Genomic DNA, 16,571 nt, shown 5'->3' on the forward strand with positions numbered 1-16,571 from the left:
TAATATCCCAAGATTGGAGGAGCTCCCTGGTCAGCCTCAGCAAGAAGTTGAGATCCCTCATAAAATCCTCCAAAGCCAGTTATGAAAATAAAATCACCACTGATTCCAAAGATAACCACAAAGCATTCTACAGCTATGTCAAGAATCTCAATGGCAACACTCAGATCTGCTCTGAGCTACAGCACAATGGCACTAAATATACAGAACCAACCAATATTGCCAACATCCTGACAGATACCTCCCTCCCACCCTCCAAAGGGCCCATCTTAACACCAGAAGAATGCAAAGCCCCTTTAATCACAGATGAACAAAAGACCGCACTCTCCAAAACCTAGAACACAGCATCGATGGGACCAGACAACATCCTAGGCTGCATACTACACAAACTACAGAACAAACTGGCACCCCACCTAAGTACCATGTTTAGTCATAGCCTCACCTCAGGCTATGTGCCTACTGAATGGCGCACAGCAATGGTTATCCCACTCCACAAAAGGAATGCCACCAGGGACCTGAAAACTAGTGCTCCATTAGCCTGACGAGCCTGGTCTGCAAGGTCATGGAACATATCATTTTGGAGCTTATAAACAAAGACATAGGTAACCCGCAAACCCTGGACCCCACTCAGTTTGGGTTTGTAGAAGGTAGATCATGCCCACTAAACCTGATTTGAAGCAGTCACTAGAGCCGTAGATGAGAGCAAGGTAGTGCACACTGCCTATCTTGACCTCGCCAAGGCTTTCAATACCATCCCCCACTCTGGAATTATAGATAAACTCACTAAACTGGGCATAAATCCTTATGTCACAAGATGGGTGGCCAACTGGCTCACTGACAGAACCCATACAGTAAAAGAAGCCAACTCCAAGTCTGACTTCAGACCAGTGACGAGTGGAGTACCACAGGGTTTGGTCCTGGGTCCTCTCCTGCTTTACATCTACTTCTCTGAAGTGTAGGCCAACACAGAAGGTCTTTGTCTAACAAAGTTTGCAGATGACTGCAAACTGGGAGCCATAATAGAATCGCCTAATGATGTAGACATTCTACAAAAGGGCCTCACAGAGACAGATACTTGGTGTCAAAGTCATGGCCTCAAGCTCAGTGCCAAGAAATGCACTGTCATCTCCTTTGGGAAGAACTCAGTACCCATGAACTACCACAAAGGTGGTAGCTCACTACACTGAAAGTGTGATATGAGACCTCGGGATACAGGTGCAAAGAAGTCTCTCCTTTTATAACCACATCGCCACAGTAGTCAGGAAATCCTTCTACATGGCACACTTCATCACAAAAGGGTTCTCCTCTAGAAAAAAGGAGATCATTGTTCCTCTCTACTCATCCCTCATCAGACCCATTATAGAGTACAATGCCCCATTTGGCATGTATCTCACAAGACACCTACAACAACTGGAAAGGCCACAGAAATACCTCGCTAAGAGGATTACTGCCCTCAAACAGATGTCATACGCAGACCATCTCAAAAAAACTCCAGCTCTACTCCATCGCATATCGCCTACTCAGAGGTGATCTCTGCCTAACATACAAAACTATGTCAAACCCAGAGCTGTTGGACATGCTACACTTAAAGAAATCTCAATCTCTCTGAACCACATGTTCCAGGGACCTAAACCTTGTCACCACAATAAATAGAACATGCTGGAGGTATAGATTCCTGTCTCAGAGACTTCCCATACTCTGGAACAAACTACCCATTCATGTCAAGCAAAGCTCCTCATTGGCCCTCTTTAAGAAAAATCTTGACGACTAGATGGGAAATAGAAAATTCACCACAGGGATCACTTCTGCAGCACTGCTTGACAGGGGCACAGGAAAATAATTTTCTTGAGTGGCGAAAGCCAGGGAACCTTATTGGCTAGGCTTATATAGGCCCCAGGGCCGATAGCCTAGTACCTACCTATGAACCTATACATTCAGTCTTCCTGCAGCCCCCCTTTGCTTTGAAGTCATCAGCTGCCATTGTAACTATCTTGACATTAACATCCCAAAATTGAGGTACTAGTAAATCCTTAAATCTGTCATTCGTGATGTCTTCTCTTCATTAAAAAGTTTAGAAAAGGAAAATAGAATATATTTTATTTATTTATTTATTTATTTTATTTTACATTTGTTAACCGGGCTGGTCCAACTGGATACATGTCCATTTTTTGGAGAGGCAGGAGAAAAAAAAAACTCCACTATATATATATATGTAAATATAGTAATATAAATTTTTTTTTCTTTTCCCATCTAGTCGATTAGATTTTTTTTGCCAATGAGGGGCTTTGCTTGACATTGCTGGGTATGAATGGGTGGTTGTTCCTATGGGAAGTCTCTGTCTCCTCCAGCACCTCAGCATGTTCTATTTATTGTGGTGATTGTGGTGACAAGGTTCATGAGAATATATTTATTTCCATCAGACCCATCCTTCAAAAGCATTACTTCCCAAATGAATCATCCACAGATGCAAAATTGTTTGATTTTCAGACACTGACATAACAACCACACAGCCAGCTCATAGCAAAGTGAAGTAAAAACTGCAATAGTTTTCTATAGACTTTCCCATTTCAGTATTATTCCAGAGGATTGACAGTCATTAATTTATAGAATTCTAACTTTTAAGTCTTTTTGATTAGCCACCTTTTAAATGACATGGTTATCACTTTTTCTGTGCAGCCTACAGTGTATTTATATTGTTTTAAAAGATTTTGTATTTGTTGTGCAAACTTCACTTTGAATCACCCTGCCTGCAATTGTATTGCTTTTATTTGTGTGAGATCATAATAAAGGAATACAGATTATTTGCTATAAATTATTGAAAAACACTAAAAGAAGTGAACTAGTGTTTCATTAGGTAGCTATAGCCTTGAGGAGTTATTAATATTGGCCTGGGTATTTTTGTAAGTAGGACACAGATGAGAAAATACATCTTGCACCAAATGTACAGTAATCTGGCAGGGACAAATGTGAGTGAGAGATAAATGCACTATTCCCCCAGAGTTCAATTCTCAGTATACTGAATGGTGAAAAGAAGTACCTGGTACTCATTAGAATACTAAGCACTACAGGGTCAGGAATGAAAGCACCATATATCATGACAGAACAATACTACTGAATAAAGCAGATGATACTGTATAGCATGCCTTACTAAATAGTTACAGTACTGTCTGGTACAGTAGGTTGCTGCTTTATGCAATAGTGATTGAATACCACTAGCATGAAGTAATGTGATTCATGATGAATCACAGTCATTAGGAATGTGAGTGCACTATGGACATTCCCATATGATAGTACATGGGTCATCTGGCGTGGAATGAGTTCTCATTGGTGGAGGAGGTAGGGCAGAGTAGTGTTATGTAGCAGGCCTGGTCACACTATACAGGACTTCATTGCCTGCAAAGAATTTCCTTCTGTACAATGGAAATGTTTTTTTTTTCTCTTGCCATTATATGCTGAGTCACATATTGGTGGTGGGGAGAGGAGGTGATTGCTGTGCTTAGCAGTGCAGGTACTTTCATGGTGAAAAGTGCATGATTGGAGATGTTTAGTAAAGGGGATAAGTGGTTAGTATGTTATAAAGATCATTTAAATGGACTTGTATAATCTTCGTATATTGTGTTAATGAGTTTATGAATCCAAAATGTCTTTGTATGCCATTTTGTTGTCCAGAAAGATCTATGAGATAGCCTAGGACTTTTATGAATCTGACCCTTACAGTTTAGTTATTTCTTTACATTCTCATCTGCAAAGGCTTAGTATATTCAAAAGATGATTATATTCAGAGACTGATACCTAATCTCATTTTAACATAAGTACCAACATTAAAAAAGAGCCTAGAATCTTGAGTAAATATTATCTTGAATTTCTAGTCATATCACATTTTGTTAATTAACATGTCATGTATATTCAAGCATAGACTTGTAATGTTGATAATGTATTCTGGTGGCTTTGGAATTTCATCTACACCAGTGAAGTCCTGCCTTAGGTCAGCTGGTGTCTAAGGCAAAAGACACCACTTTGTCCTCCTCCTGCCCACTGTCCCCTAGACACATCATCCTGTACCACCCCTCCTCCTCATGACTTACCCACACCATCCAACTTGTCTCTTTCTTCCTTCCTTTTTCTAATAGTTTGTTTTACTCCATTTTTATCTGACTTTATTCATTAATTGAACTCATTTTCCATAGGCAAGACTGCAATCTGATAACTGGGGAAGGAACAACTGAATTAAACCTGCAATCTGGGAGCTGCAAGTTCCACAGAAGTCTTGCGCTTCAATTTTTTTTCCTGAATTGTTTCAACAAACCCCAATTAACCAAGATTACACTATAATAACTGCTATGGAAATAACTGCATTAAGCCATGTAGGTTCTAGATACTGTTTTTAGGAATGTAGTGTCTAATCAGGTATATAGAGCTTCCAGACAATGCAAGGGAGGAGGATTTCAAAGTGGAAGTTGACACTGTTATAAGTAATTTGAAAGACAGAGGCTATGAAGATGAGCTTATTCTTAGTAATGTAGCTCAGATTGTTGACAAGACACAGCATCAAGCTAGACCTTATTGTTCTTCCAAGAGTAGATTAAGTGGTAAATGGAGAGATGGACATGACAATAAAGGCTTACGTTTTAAAATAAAGTATGCTACTGATGTGAGTATACAGATATTATTAGAAAACATTGGAATGTGCTCACTACTGATGATGAGATAGCTAAACTGATAGATGTTGAACCCAGGTTTTTGTTCAAGAATAATAAATCTTTGAAGCATAGATTATGTTAACCGAGGAACGCTACTATGTCTGAGAATTATTTGGGTACTAGACCTTGTGGGCACTGTAATTGGTGTGATTATGTTGATACAGGTTCTGAGTTTAAGCACCCTGACAGTGGTAAGATTTATAACTTTAGAATCAGTGCTACATGTGATACAGCACATTGTTTATTTAGCTCATTGCATACAATGTAGAATGTTCTATACAGGAAAAACAGATCACTCCTTTAAAGAACGTATTAGGGAGCATATTTATAACATCAATAAAGGTAACAGAGTTAATGCACTTGCTAAATGTGATGAATACTGATTCTACTCACAAGTTTATGTTTTTAGTTATTGCCAGAACCTATGAGGAAGTCAGATTAGGGAATATACGCAATAAAACTGAAGATCTTGACTCTACTTGGATTGTTAGGTTAAGAGGTGATGTTGGACATGGTCTCAATGTGTCCGTACCCCTGAAACCCAAACCTAAGCTGAGACCTCTGAGGAGGTAAATAGTATTTATATTTTATATATGTATATTTTTAGGATGAGGGATTTTTTATTGTTGTTCTATAAATGATATATGTTTTTAGCCTGCATATAATGATGTTTTTAGCCAGTATTTATAGTTATTTTCTCAGTGCATATGCTGTCTTTAAGTGTTATCATGTGATTTTTATACCAGCTATAAAGGTGTGTGTTTTTTTCTGTGCTAATTGTTACACCTGATGATGCCTGTTTGGTGAAAGCACTTGTGTTTGTGCACTGAAGTAAAGATTTTTGTCTTAGATATAGCAGCCATGACTGTGCCTCTTCATTTTTTGAAGTCAAAGAATAAAATGCTGGAAAAATGGAAGAAGCTTTTAACAGTTATCAGAGGAACTGATAAAACTGTAAAAATTGGAGGTTAAAATAAATAAAAGGTTGGCTGAGTATGAGACTGCTCAAGACAAGATGCTTTAAAAATGTTAGTCAGAGGATAGAGCACATTGGGAAAAACTGAGATTTTCTTATGTACCAGAGAAACTGAATGGAGCAGATTGTATTACTTTTATGATGGCACAAATAAGCAACTGGGCTGGTATTCCACAGTAGGATGTGCTAATTGAAGAGACACATTGTGTGTATGCTCCAAAACGGGTCATGAGAAAGCAGCTAAACCTGTATTAGTAAATATGTGATCCTACCAGCAGAAAGAGTTGATCCTGACAAAACTGTGGCAGAAGGGCAAAGTATTAAAAGTTGGATATAGTAGAGTGTTTGTGTAAACTTATTATTCACTGTACAACAGTCAGAAGAAAAGTCAATTTATACCAGTAATCGGGGAATGTTAAGAAGCAGGTGTGGGATTCAATACACTGTATCTAGCTATCTTCAGAATATTTTTCCCTGAGGATCAATGTCATTTTTTGATGCAGAACAGGCTATGGATGAAATACAAAAGTTTATCCAACAAAAAGTGAGCCATCAAGCAGAATGGGACACTGCTTCTCATTCTTGTGATAACAAACCTCATAAAGATAATTTGTCAGTGAAATACTTTCCAGTTTTTCAGAGGAAAATGTTTGAAAGACAGAGAAAATCATAGGAGTTGACTAGAAGAATTGGGAAAGCCTTGGAAAGGAACCAGAGCCAGGAACTGGGAGATGAAGATGAACAGAAAGAAGACCATCAACACAGAAATTAGTGGATAATATCAGATTACAAAGCATCAATCACATTTGTGACATATCACTGTACAAGAAAAATTGCAAGAATGGACTTTTATTGACTTTGTTAAACTTGTGAGGGGAATGCAAGGCAATTTCTTCACTTCATGGCATTGTTTGGAAGGACTGTAAGGGGAAGGGAAGAGGAATGTAAAGAGTAACTATAAATAACATAGTTCCTGTTATTAACAGTACATCTCTACAACTTTTCCTGATATAAATACATATTATTTAGTAAAGCATTTTCAATATTTTTGATGTCATAAAGATACTTAAGTAGAAAGATGTCTTTTTTTTCCTTTTTTTCTTTTCTAGTATTAAGAAATATATGCCTTACAACATAAAAAGAGAAAAAATGGTTGGAAAAAAGCATTTTTAAGTTAACATGCTATAATCTTGGATTGTTGAGTTGGTGAATAGAATGTACAAGTACATAAGTCATAATATATGTAAAGCTAGTATGTTTTCTCTTACTTTTTCATGGGTGAAAGTCTGGATTAAGATCCTTGACTTAATTTAATAAGTTTTAAGTGGAAACAATTAAATACGAGAATATTGAATGTATTGAAATTGTTCTTTCAGCAACAAATGTTCAGCATTTCTTTAGAAGTTTGCAGCTGATGTTACATTTTTTCTGTTATGTTTCCATTGGAACAAGCTGATTAAAGGGCAATAAAAAGCCTGAACACTGGTTTCTTCAAAGCTAAAAGTTAATGTTTTATGAAAGCATGCAAACTGTTTCACAATTTGGTGGGGGAAATAAAGATAAAAAAAGAAAGCAATTACTGCAAGTAAGAGCACAGGCAATATAGTGCTTATTAGCATGGAGAGCCTTATTTTTAGGTCGTATATTGCTTGTGGCTGAAGATGTCTATTAAAAGCAATTGAGTGCTAAACTTCATTATTTCGAGATTCACATACTTTTGTGAGTTTGTATTACGTTATTAGGTTATGGGAGTATTTTTAAGGGTTTTTATTAAAACAAAAAGTCTTCTAAAACATGACATAGGTTCAAAAGAGATGACAAGGAACAACTGTATAAAAGTTCAACATGCCAAAGACTAATGGGTACATATGCTACAAAAGCTGGAAACAGACATTTAAAAAAGCTGTCATACATAATAGGAAGGAATAATAACTTCCTATCATAATGGTGACACTTTCCATATTATCATGGAATGTGAATATTCTCACAGATACAGATGAAAGGAAAGAGCACTGAATTGCATAACGAAATGCAGAGTGCAAATGGCACTGCTACAGGAGAAACATTTGGAAAGATGTGAGCATGAAAATTTGATAAAGAAAGGATTTCAGAATTGATACTCAGCAGAATAGCAGGGACAAAGGAAAAGGGGAGTACTTATATTAAATTCTAGAGGAGCTCCAACAGTAAAAAGAAGAGGGGCAAAAGGTAATAATGGTAGATGTGTGGCAATAAGGTGCTACTGGCAAGGGAAGAGGATTATAATGGCATGTATTTATATTTCACCTAAAACTGCTATTATGGAGCTTAAGAAAATTTTTGGAGAAATAATTAGCTTTCAACAGAGAATATTACTTATATGTGGAGACTGTAATTTGATATCCAACAGTGAGGAAGCATCTGGGGGGGCCAAGAAGGGAAAATATAACAAAAGAGGGTAGACCTCTGAAGCAGTTTATGAACATATTGATATGGACGATGTGAATTCAGCTGCATGGACTCGGAGAGAATTTACAAGGTACAATAAATGGGTAGAATAGACAGAAATTATATTTCACATGAACATGTACATTTAATTGTAAGTTTTGACACACACCCAATAACAATTTAAAACTATGCACCAATAATAACTAAAATAAAAATGTAAGGTAATGAAGTACAAATGAGACACTGATGCTTCCTCACCTACATGTTAAAAAGAGAGGAATTTAAGGAATAGGTAGGGGAAATTACACAGAAGTTATTGGGGAAGATACAAAGTACTTCAGAAGTTATAGCTAGTGTGTGTGATAAAATGAAAGTAGAGTTTAATAATAGGGTAGGAATAAAAGAAAAGGAGATATGGTTAAGTAATAGGAATTATTTAGAGAGGCTGACAAAGGTTAAAGTACTGTAGAATAAGGGGAGTCTCACATAACAAAAAAGGCTCAAAGCAGAGTGCTATAAAGAAAATAAAGAATTACTTGGGTAACATCCACTTGATTAGAAAGATTGCTGTTAAGCAACTGCTTTTTGATAATAACTCCAGAGCACAAAATCTTTTTAGCACAATGACATAGGCAACAGAAATAGAAAGGGTTGCTAACAAACTTAGGGAGCCTATAAAAAGAAAACTAACCAGAGATCCTGAAAAGGTATTACAGATATTTTGGAAATTTTAGGAAAATTTGTATAAAGCAAAGAAATTGTAGAAATTGGTAAAAAGCACAAAGAGAAATATTTATGGAAGACCTAAATATACCAAGGTTAGAGATAGATAAGGCTCAACAATTAACAGTTAAGACAGTGGAGGTGAGATGAAAACAGTGATGTATAATCAATCTGCAGGAAAGCCTTCAAGAATAGATAGCATTCTGGTGGAAGTTTGGAAGCTAGGAGGGAAAAAAGTGATAAAGATCTGGAAGGTTTTGTTTAACAGTATGTTAAAAGAAGGGGAAGCACCAACATCCTGGAAAAAAAAAAGCTGTGGTGGCTATAATACCCAAATATGGTAAAGACCTATCAGACCCAGCTTCATATAGGCCCATTTCAATTTTAAACCATGATTACAAAGTATTCATGTCTATAATGGCTAAAAAATAGCAAATGTGTTGCCAAAATTGATAGATACAAATCAGTGTGATTTTGTGGAAGGGACACAAACATTTGATAACATTAATAGAATAATGATCTAGATGGAAGCAGAATGTAAGAAAATACCACTTTGTTGATGGGTCTTTATGCAGAGAAAACATTCAGCAGAGTAAGCTGGGATTTTATGAGTAGGGCAATGGAAGCATTTGCATTCCCTGATATAATGGTAAGATTACTTAGGAAGATGTATGAAGGATCAGAGGTGAACATCAAGGTGGTAAGGTTCCTCTCAAATAAGTTGTGTCTGAACAGACATACCAGGCAGGGTTGTTCTTTTTCCTCTTTATTACTTGCACTATATTTAAAACCATTGGCAAAGGAAAGAAGGGACTCAGCAATTCTAGTATATAATTGGTATGGTAATCAAGAAAAGTAGGCTTTATTTTCAGATGATATTATTTTGTACCTGATAAAACCAGAAAAGGACAACTCACTGTTGTGGAACATTTTAAGACAGTTTTCGGTTGTTTTGGGATATAAAATATATCAAGAAAAACAAAGGGTATAGCTGTAAACTATGTATCCACACATGAATTGGTTCAGTAATACCCATATTTATGGGAGTATGTGTTAAACAGAATTTTGTTTTGGCAGCCAGGTATATGCAGAAAGAGACTAAATGAAAGATAATACAGAAACTGGAAGCTCCTGCCTATGGTTATGAATAGCAAGATACAAGCAGTAGAAACATTTTTAGTTCCTTTAAATTTATACACAGGTCAGGCATATTTTTATCAATCAGAGAAGTTTTGGATAATAATTAATAAAATGTTGAAGGATTTTATCTGGGAGGGGAAGAGGGCAAGTGTCAAGTGGGATTAGCTGGTCCTTCCAATAGAACGAGGTGGTTTAGGGTCACCTAATTTGGAGTGATATTTTAGAGCTACACAGTTAAGGATCTTATCCATAGCAGAAGCAGAAAGCTACAATTCAAAGTAGAAAGAGATAGTGATTAAGCAAGAGGGAATTTTAAGAAATAAGGGGAGAGTCAAACTATGGATGCAGATCCTTAAGGAAAATAACACCAGTCATACCGGAATTGATTCCGACAGAGTTTACAGTCATTTAGAAGAAAATTCAATCATGACAATAGAACAAAAGGGTAATAAAAGAAAGTCATATAGAACAAAGGATCATTTGTTGCTAAATAAAGTCATAATACTGAACTGTAAAAAGGGGAAGAATCTAAGTATGGCATGGATTGACTACAAAAAGGCACTTGATAGTATCCCACATTCATGGATAAAAGAGTGCTTAAAAATGTATAAGATACACCTTACACTGATCAATTACATTACAGTAACCATGAAACAGTGCTTTGCAATTAAGCCATGATAACAGACAAATTATTATTCCAGGGATAAAAACTCAAAGGGGGATATTCCAGGGTGACTCCTTGTCACCTCTGCTATTCTGTCTTGCTCTTAACCATTAAGCTGTTTATTTAACAGATTAGGTCATAGCTATAATTTGGCTCCTAGAAAACAACAACATGTAAAGACCTCTCATCTTCTCTTTGTCAATGGTTTAAAATTATATAGCTCATCAGATGAGGAACTGAAAGCACAACTGCAAGTAGTCAAAACTTTTTCAGATGATATAAGAATGTCATTTGGTTTTGACAAATGTGCAAAAGCAACCTTTAAAGGAGGAGAGCTGCAGCATCACGAAAACATCAGTTTGGGACAAGAATGTGATATGAAAGAACTTCAGCAAGAGGGAGTGTATAAATATTTGGGAACTGATGAAGAATCAACAATAAAGCATGAACAAATGGAAATAAAACTTAGTAAAGAATATTTTAGAAAACTTAAATTAATTCTGAAAACAACATTGACATCTAGGAACAAAATTCAAACTATAAACCAATTTGCTCTTCCTCTTCTAACTTACAGTTTTTGAGTGATTGACTGGCCCCAAAAGGTCTTGGATAGATTAGATAGGAAAACAAGGGATGCTTCATGCTCATCAAATTATTTATAAAAATCAGTGCATATTAAGATTATATATTCCCCGTTCTGAAGGAGGTACAGGCCTCCTTGAAATTGATTACATGCTTAGATCTGCAATCATGGGACTGCACACATATCTGCTGACCTCACAAGACTCAAATGTAGTGAAAGTTTTGAAACATGAGGAGAATAAATCTAAGATGACTTCCCTGCTTAGTCTAGCAGAAGCATATCGGTGTCAAGCAGGAATGGAAATCGGTGGGAAGGTGGGAGGATGGCATAATGGTTTACCTTACAGTCACAAGATGCAGGGTTTTATTCTTACATGAGATAATTGGCTGGCTTAAGATGGCCCACAAGGCAGTTAGCCTTGTAGTAATTTATGAACATACTAATCTATGAACCTATGAAACCAGAAGTAGATAAAACTCAGGCGGCGATAGATTGTTCCAAAAAACAAAAGAAAGAATATAAGGTGAAGGATCAGATGAGAAGCCAGGAAATGTGAAAAAGTGTAAATTTAGTTGCAAGAATAGAAAACTCCTGGAAGAACCTCATGTTGATCAGGATCAAATGCAGGAATGGTTAAGGAAAGGCGAATTCAAACCAAAAGATGAAAGGTTAATATTGGTGGCCCAAGATAGTGAGCTATGTACACATTGGTTTACAAAGTCCATTGAACATGATGTAGGATAAACAGATGAATGCAGGTTTTGTAAAACAGAATTTGAAACAGTCGCACACCTTGTTGCTGGTTGTAACATACTAAATAGCAGAAGGGCTGTATACTGAAAGGCATAATAATGTGGCAAGACTGTTGCACTGGGGTTTGTGTAAACATTATGGTATTAAGGTGGCTGGAAAACACTGGAAACATAAGCCCCAAAGCATCATAGAAAATGATGAAGTCTACATCACATGGGTTCACCCATTACCAACAGTTCAAAAGACAGATGCGAGAAAATCAGATATACTGGTCCATGAAACGAAGAAAAAAGTAGCATTGATCATTGAAATCCCTACACCCAGTGGCTACAGTGTCTTGCGTACAGAGAGACAGAAAGTCATAAAATAAGCAAGCAGAAATGAGAGCAATGTGGAAGAAAGATACTAAGATAGTTCTGATAGTAGGAGCAACGAGTCTTATAAAAAATAATCTACAATCATATTTAGATATGTTACCGATACATGCAACTCCATACGAATTGCAGAAGGAGTCATTACTGGGCACATTGTGGGTGCTGTAAAGAGTACTTCTGTCTGACATAAAAGACTGAAAAATATCAGTTTCATGAACTTTAATCTTACTTTGACTTAGGAAACTGGTCCAGTCCTGCCATGGTATTAGAAACCCAAAAGATTTGGAGAAATTAAAAGAGATATTATTTTCATAAATTTGACTTAGGAAAGGGATCCATTCCCATCATGGTACTAGAAACCCAAAAGACTTAGATAAATTAAAATTAAAAAAGGGATATTATATTTATAAAGCAGTAGAAAGTATTCTAAGAACTAATGCAACATGAGAATGGGGAAAGAAGATGACTGCAATTAGGGGTACAGCAAATAGACAAGTGGGAGATGAAATTTACTGGAAGAGGCAGGTAAAGGTTTCAAGGCTTTGAGAACAAATAGGAAAGGAAAGGTATTAGAATGGGAAGAGGCCAAGACAACATTTGGACTGCAGGTTAAAAACTGCCTTCCCTATCAGGGATTGATCTCAGAGTATAGGCACAGAGGAAGAGTTAGGGGATCCCAGGTGAAAGACCTATACTGGTAAAATTTTTAGTTTAATCTATAACAAAAGCTGCTGTTAAAAAGGGATAATTATTAGGATATATATATATAATATTGTACAATAACTATAGGAATCAATCAATGGAGGTCAGAAAAGATTGAGAAGAGAGACTGGATATGCAAGTCACAAAGAAACAATTGGAGGCCATGTGTATGGCTCCCATATATACAAAAAAAAGTAGAGAAGATTTATGATTTTTGCATAGATGTGTTTGCATAGATATTTTTATACCTCAAGCAGACTCCAAAGAATTTTTTTCTCAATTAGATGACAAATGTTGGAAGTATGATACGAAAGAAAGAAGTAACTGGGGAATATATTTTTGGAGTATAATGAGTTGAAAGATTTTTAAAAATTCCCTACAGTGTACTCTGTAAGAAATACTGGATGAGCAAATGGATGCAACTAAGGAATTATTCTTTTAGCTGGGATACAGGATCTGAATTGCCTAGAAATAGTAAGGCCTTACTGAGATTAATTCTGGCGGCTGCCAACAAAGTAATTTTAGAAAATGGAAATTAAAAAAGGTAGCCATTTTCTGTGTATCTCTGGCTGGTGTTAAACTTGAATGGAAATTGAGGGAGAAATGGCCACAAACATATATTTCAGGTTCTGGTTGTCTTGCGTATATACAGTATGCTTCCTGACCCCTACCCACAAAAGACAACCACCTCCTCTGTATTCCTCTAATGTCAGACTTGGACAAAACTGAAAAAAGCAAACAGAACATTCTTCCTGTCAGACATACATAATCAGAATGCTTCTTAACCTTCCCCCAAAGTATAGCCACCTGTATATTCATCTGATGTTTGTATGGAAAATGAGAGAAATGGAAAAAAAAAAAAAGAAAAAAGTTAGTAATGCTTCCACTGTGTTACTTTTAGCCAGTAAACTGCTCTTCTACAAGCTTAGTGACACTATGTGCTGCCCTCTGACGTTTGTGAGGAAAGGTAAAGAAATAATGACCACACTATCCCCCTCCTAACACAAGATAGTGAAGTCTAAGGTTTGAGAGGAAATTTAAAGTATTGACATAATCCCCATCTCTCCACATGAGTTACAGTGACTTTCTATGTATAGTACATGTCTAACAAGATTGGTTTTAGAGTAGGTGGGGTACATTATAGATGTCAAAAAGAAAAAACGGCCAGCACAAATAACAGTGTGCAGATCATGTACTGAAATAAATATTGCAACAAGTGAAAAACCAGCATACCGGTTTCGGCAAAGTCTTCATCAATGTATTTCTAACATCACTCAAATGTTCAAATATCCAAGACTTAAACCGTCTCTAAGTTTGTCCCACAGAAAATAGTTTGCAAGAACATTCTACCATTCTACTCAGATATTTGAACATTTGAGTGATGTTAGAAATAAACTATGTCCAATGCTTTGTATAAACATGTGATTTCACATTCTACAGCTAAGTATAGGTTCACTGTTATTGATCGTATATGCATAAGTAGTTGTAATAAAATAGGGTGGCACAATTTGTTGGATAACAAAGAACGTAATTGGATAATTAAATTAGGGGCATTGTTTCCTCTTGGTTAAAATGAGATGTACTAATTGTTATTGGAGAGGGTATATTTATAAAAGGATAAAGTGCGTGTGTGTATGTAATGCAACCAGCACTGAAAAAGGCTTTGCCAAAACCAGTATACTGTTTTTTTCACTAGCTGCGATATTTATTTCAATAAATGATCTGCACACTGTTATTTATGCTGACCATTTTTTTCTTTTTGAGCTTTATATTGGTCATGCACAGTTGCCATTCTTGTGTGCAGCTTTTGGTTTGGGAGTTTTACATTGTAGAGGCCCATGTTAAAATCTACTTACAGAGCCTTGGTGTGGGAGGCCCCCCATTAGCTCTGAAGGTCTAGGTATTCTCTGACTTATTTTATCCCTTTTTTTGAGATGACTATTTAAACTGAAAAAGTGCCAAGATGGTGATTTATTTTCATCCAGAGAACTTCCACCAAGCAGTTAAAGCCATGTCTAAGTGCAATTCAAATGTTAAATTGTGGTAAAAGAGAATGGACATGTAAGGCATTTCCTTTGTTCCAAACAAACAATTGCCATACTTTAAAATATTACAAGTTGTTAAATACAAAGCACACTAGTCCTGCAAAGCCAAAATAATAATCACAACAGGCAGCTCAAAATTTTGCTCCACAGACAGACCCAGCAATTATACCTACTCTGTGCATATCAGATGTCCAGTTAAGTGGTCCATCTTATGCATCACAAATGCACACTAGTCAGCAAAGCCAGACTGTGACTGCTTAAAAGTGAGAAAATGACAACAGGATCAGTGACAGTTGCTTTCATCCAGCCAGGACCAACTCCCATACAACAGTTATAGCTATGACATCTGATGACCACTAATATATTTCACATTTGCTCCACACCAAGTTGCCGCACAAAAAATCATTCCAAGTTGTTCCACACAAAACACAAAGTCAGAAATATTACAGAAAATATATGGTTGATCACTGCCAGCATTATTTTAAAAAATATATTACTTACCACACTGTTCCTGTCTCTCACCATTCCTCTCAAATGTCCAAAATTCTGTAAAATGTCCCTGAAGATTACAGCCAGTCACTAAATCCAGACTTTAGAGAGTCATACCTATTTTTAAAAAAGATCCATCATGTTGATGCACAGACCTCAGTCCTGTCTGAGTGTCATGGCTTTGCACCTACATTAGAGATCTCTGATCTGTGATCTCACAATGCTCAAATCTAATATGACAATGTTGCTTAACTTGAATGGTCAAGTGGGGCACCACAATCTGGGGGTGACTGACACACAGTAAACGATGAACTACAAAAGCATTTTGAGAGCAGGATGATCATTTTAATTAGTGGGAACCTAAGGAAAGATGTACTTTTAAATGTGGTAGCTGCTTCCAATCCCAGCACTTGATGGTTAGTGGTAAAGTGAAGTTGAATGAAAACTATTATTTAGGGCAAAACACCATTATAATTGTAATATGAGAGGAGTTATTTATGTAGCCCTGTGCCAACTTTGCCCATGTTTTTATGTGGTAAAACAGTGAAAAAATTTAAGGAGTGCATATATGAACATTCTTATAATATTTGACATTGTAACAGTAACAATATGCCCTTTAAGCATATTGATAAACTACCTGGACATTATTACTATTTTTTTTTCATTTTTTTATTTGGATAAGGTTAATAAAAACCTTGGGTCATGGAAAAATCTGGTTGAATATACCTAACAAATCTGGCAAATTAACTTGAATGCTTCTAACTATCCGGGTTTGAATAGGATGTTATCCATTGACAGTGTCCTTAAACTTAGATTGTATAAATTGTAGGGTTGTGCTTTTAGTTTTAATGTTTTGCTTGATTTAGAGGGACACCAATGTGAAATATTTTAACTCAGTGTTTTTTTTCAAATTGTGATTTTTTTGAGTATGTATATCTACAGTGGATTTATTAGGAGTTGCATACATGTGAGAGCTTTATCAATGTTTTTGAGTGATT

The sequence above is a fragment of the Protopterus annectens genome, chromosome 10.part0, assembly GCF_019279795.1.
Source record: "Protopterus annectens isolate FY-2018-M chromosome 10.part0, PAN1.0, whole genome shotgun sequence".
Lineage (NCBI taxonomy): Eukaryota > Metazoa > Chordata > Ceratodontiformes > Protopteridae > Protopterus > Protopterus annectens.